General features: G+C 58.6%; 1 non-coding gene across 1 annotated transcript; it reads left to right on the forward strand.

The window, feature by feature from the left end:
- Positions 1-2,180: 2,180 nt before the first annotated feature.
- On the forward strand, positions 2,181-3,995 carry LOC142795072 (small subunit ribosomal RNA). Its single transcript, XR_012892734.1, has one exon. It is a non-coding gene; the product is annotated as a small subunit ribosomal RNA (ribosomal RNA).
- Positions 3,996-5,000: the final 1,005 nt, after the last annotated feature.

Here is a 5,000-nt window from a genome sequence, read left to right on the forward strand (position 1 = left end):
CCACCGCAGGAAAACGAAAAACCACGTCAGCCGGGGCGAGCGACCCATGGCGGTCTGGGTGCTTATCGCTGCTATTATAGGGGCACCCCGGCAGACGCAAAAAAAAAAAAAATTTTTTTCGACATTCTTTTTTGCTCGTCGACCTCGGGTGACCCAGGTCGCAGTGGGAGCCGCGCACGAAAGCGGCGTCGCGAGACGGCTTCGCGGTCGCTAGTCGCACGAGCTCGGCAACCGCGTCTGCCGGGGCGGAGTTCGGGACGCCGACGGCTAAGTGGGAACCGCCGCTCGGATGTTCGCCGTTTGTGGCCGAGTGAGTGCTGGCACTCCGGCGAAGCCAAACGGGGCCGATTCCGGCACGATATCGGCGTCTTTCTACGTGCTCGCCGGCGACCGTCGCACGAGTACGGCAAAGTGCGTCTGCCGGGGCGGGGTTTGCGACGCGTACGCAATAGTGAGAACCGTCGCTCGGATGTTCGTCGTCTTTCGCCGAGCCAGTGCTGGCACTCCGGCGAAGCCGAACGGAGCCGATTCGGGCACGATATCGGCGTCTTTCCACGTGCTCGCCGGCGACCGTCGCACGAGTACGGTAAACCGCGTCAGCCGGGGCGGAGTTCGGGACGCCGATGCGAAAGTGGGAAGCGCCGCTCGGATCTTCGCCGTTTTTGGAGGAGTCAGTGGCGGCACTCCGGTGAAGCCAAGGTGCGCCAATTCGCGCACGATATCGGCGTCTTTCGACGTGCCCGCCGGCCACCGTCGCACGAGTACGGCAAACCTCGTCTGCCGGGGCGGGGTTTGCGACGCCGACGCAAAAGTGGGAACCGCCGCTCGGATGTTCGCCGTTTTTGGCAGAGTGAGTGCTGGCACTCCGGCGAAGCGAAAGAGCGTGAATGCGCCCACGAAAGTAGCGTATTTGGACGTGCTTGACGGCGACCGCCGCAGGAGTACGAAAAACCACGTCAGCCGGGGCGAGCGACCCACGGCGGTCTGGGTGCTTATCGCTGCTATTATAGGGGCACCCCGGCAGACGCAGAAAGAAAAAAAAAAATGGGGACATGGCGTGCGTCACCGTGCGGCTTCGCAGCGTTGCCGAAGTCGCCGAGCCCTTCGACTGAGCCGAACGGCGGACAGGGAACGTTGGTCGGCCGTTCTAACCTGTCGGTGCCACGCCGAGACGTCGTTAAGGAAAACCGCGTCGTGGGCCTCTACGACGCCGTCGAGTCGTTGTACGTTTGGTGTCCAGCGTGTCGGCGGCGAGTAGCGGACACGTCGTTCACGACTTCGGTCTTTCGCAGTCGACGCGAACTTGCGGAGAGTCGTGGTGCCTCACGTTTTCGGCAGAAACCGCGGCGGAATTTTCCCGTGCGTGCGCGCACGACCTCGGTGCTGTGCCGTCAGCGTAGTGTTGCACAAACTCGTGGCCTACCCAAGGTGCGGTACGTTTGCGGCCGTATCCTCGGTGGGAATTTCGTGAGTAGGGTCGCAAATTCTACGACCTCGGCGGGTTTGAGAGCGACGTAGACTTGTGGCACGCTCAACATGCCACACGTTTCGGGGCACACCCGCGGTGAAATTTTCTCGAGTACGCTCGTATTAGGGCCCAAGGAGGTCTGGGTACTTATCGCTGCTATTATGTGGGGGTTCTCGTGAGCGGCGTACGCGAAAGCGACCGGGTGTCTGATATGCGGCGGGCTTCGGCCTCGTCAAGCGTGTCCTCGGGTCTGCTCCAGGGGAATCCACGGCAGTCGTCTGCAGCCTCATCCGCTTGATGCGTTAGGGGCTGGTTGTCGGACGGTGCCGTTTTACCACGATATCGAGGTGTGTTCCGTGTCGTCCTCGGGCGATTCAGATGCGAAAGCGCCGAAGACGCGGGCGTGACCCGTCGTCTGGCGGCTTTGCAGTCTCGGCTCCGTTGCTAGTTCCGGCCGGTCCACCGACAGTGCAGCGGGCTTGGGCAACCCGCACGGCGCGACCGAGTCGATGCAACGAAAAAGAGCGAGCATGAACGTGCTTCTTGCCGCACGGCTCCCACTCGTCTTTCGGGAAGGTTGTGCCGTAGCGAGCTCGAACGCCGTCATCTCGGAGTGCAAAATAAGCGTGTTGGGGCGCCTGAAGGTGGCCTCCGCCGCACACAGACTGCGTCCGGCCCGCCGAGGGCGAGGACGGACGCGCAGTCGAACGATTACCTGGTTGATCCTGCCAGTAATCATATGCTTGTCTCAAAGATTAAGCCATGCATGTCTAAGTACATGCCGAAATAAGGCGAAACCGCGAATGGCTCATTAAATCAGTTATGGTTCCTTAGATCGTTTCTTCCTACTTGGATAACTGTGGCAATTCTAGAGCTAATACATGCAGTGAGCCTGGAGCCCTTTGGGTAACGGGTGCTTTTATTAGACCAAGATCGATCGGGTTTCGGCCCGTATTGTGTGGTGACTCTGGATAACTTTGTGCTGATCGCATGGCCACGAGCCGGCGACGTTTCTTTCAAGTGTCTGCCTTATCAACTTTCGATGGTAGGTTACTTGCTTACCATGGTTGTTACGGGTAACGGAGAATCAGGGTTCGATTCCGGAGAGGGAGCCTGAGAAACGGCTACCACATCCAAGGAAGGCAGCAGGCGCGCAAATTACCCACTCCCGGCACGGGGAGGTAGTGACGAAAAATAACAATACGGGACTCTTTTGAGGCCCCGTAATTGAAATGAGTACACTCTAAATCCTTTAACGAGGATCAATTGGAGGGCAAGTCTGGTGCCAGCAGCCGCGGTAATTCCAGCTCCAATAGCGTATACTAAAGCTGCTGCGGTTAAAAAGCTCGTAGTTGGATCTCAGTTCCAGACGAGTAGTGCATCTACCCGATGCGACGGCTCGGACTGAACATCATGCCGGTTCTTTCTTGGTGCACTTCATTGTGTGCCTCGAGATGGCCGGTGCTTTTACTTTGAAAAAATTAGAGTGCTCAACGCAGGCGAGTCGCCTGAATAAACTTGCATGGAATAATAGAACAAGACCTCGTTTCTGTTCTGTTGGTTTTTGGAATACGAGGTAATGATTAAGAGGGACGGACGGGGGCATTCGTATTGCGGCGCTAGAGGTGAAATTCTTGGACCGTCGCAAGACGAACTACTGCGAAAGCATTTGCCAAGAATGTTTTCATTGATCAAGAACGAAAGTCAGAGGTTCGAAGGCGATCAGATACCGCCCTAGTTCTGACCATAAACGATGCCAACCAGCGATCCGCCTGAGTTACTCAAATGACTCGGCGGGCAGCTTCCGGGAAACCAAAGTATTTGGGTTCCGGGGGAAGTATGGTTGCAAAGCTGAAACTTAAAGGAATTGACGGAAGGGCACCACCAGGAGTGGAGCCTGCGGCTTAATTTGACTCAACACGGGAAAACTTACCCGGCCCGGACACTGGGAGGATTGACAGATTGAGAGCTCTTTCTTGATTCGGTGGATGGTGGTGCATGGCCGTTCTTAGTTGGTGGAGCGATTTGTCTGGTTAATTCCGATAACGAACGAGACTCTAGCCTATTAAATAGGTGCGGGGTTCCCAGCACCTTACAACCTTCTTAGAGGGACAAGCGGCTCCTAGCCGCACGAAACAGAGCAATAACAGGTCTGTGATGCCCTTAGATGTCCGGGGCCGCACGCGCGCTACACTGAAGGAAGCAGCGTGTCTTTATCCCTGTCTGAAAAGACTGGGTAACCCGTGGAACTTCTTTCGTGATTGGGATAGGGGCTTGCAATTGTTCCCCTTGAACGAGGAATTCCCAGTAAGCGCGAGTCATAAGCTCGCGTTGATTACGTCCCTGCCCTTTGTACACACCGCCCGTCGCTACTACCGATTGAATGATTTAGTGAGGTCTTCGGACCGATGTCCGGCGCGGCCTTTCGGTTGCGCCGGTCTGTTGGAAAGATGACCAAACTTGATCATTTAGAGGAAGTAAAAGTCGTAACAAGGTTTCCGTAGGTGAACCTGCGGAAGGATCATTAACGGATTGTGAAGGGTGAGCGCCTCAGCTGCGTCTGCGCCCGACACTTTCTGCCGCTGACCCCGTTTGGACGCGGGGTCGGCTTTTCCCCACGGGGCTGCCTGAATGTGGAGCGGCACCCCGTGACAAATTGTTGCGCCCAGCGGACGCCAACACCGCGACCTTGGACGGTCGGCCAGGTGGCGGACGCGGGTACAAACGGCGCAACGCACTCATAGGTCGGCTTTCGACCCGCCACTGCACCGTGGCTCGAAGCGCTCGAAATGCGCGACCCGACCGCTGCGGGACCGCCTAGTACTGTAAACAGGAGCGGCGGAGCGCGAACGGCGAGTCGTGGTTACGTCGGTAGAAGGCGAGGCTGCGCGTTCCCGAAACGCCAGCCGAGTGCCCTCCCGACCGTTCGAGCGTGCAAGAACGAGACCCGACAATCGCGCGGCGACTGCCAAGTACGAGAGGAACGGCACAAGCGTCGGCGGTCGGTCAAGGAACTGGCGATGTGACGGGTCCGCTGTGCACCAGTGCATACCGTCCCGCCGTCCGCGGCAAGCGCCTCCGCGTCCTCGGGTGACGGAGGCTGCCGGTCGGTTCTTGCAGGCGAGGGATCTCGCTGGCACCGGTTCGCGTTGACGCGCGGCCGGTCATGGCACGGCGATGCGACGGCCGAGGTGCGCAGTACTCGATGGAGGAACCGCACGCTCCGATGACCGTCCCGCCCTCCGCGGCGTATGCGTACCGACCGTAATGGTTGCAGCAGCGCCGGCCGGCTTTTGAATTCGCCACACGAAACACGGTGCGAGATCGCGGTTAGGGGAGCGTCGACGTTGCCAGGCGTTTTGCTTGCTGCCGAGGGAAAGGCGGCACGGCCACGTCGCGCTCGTCGCGATTAGCGGGTCTGCGCGCTTTGGGAAGGTGCCGCAACGACTTGCCGAAAGAGGAAGCACGGAAGAACGAGGGACTTGGACGTCCCGACAATTGAACGCACTTGCGGCCAGGCCCTTGCTGGCTT

This window comes from Rhipicephalus microplus, unplaced genomic scaffold (genome assembly GCF_043290135.1).
Source record: "Rhipicephalus microplus isolate Deutch F79 unplaced genomic scaffold, USDA_Rmic scaffold_541, whole genome shotgun sequence".
In the NCBI taxonomy this organism is placed as follows: Eukaryota; Metazoa; Arthropoda; class Arachnida; order Ixodida; family Ixodidae; genus Rhipicephalus; species Rhipicephalus microplus.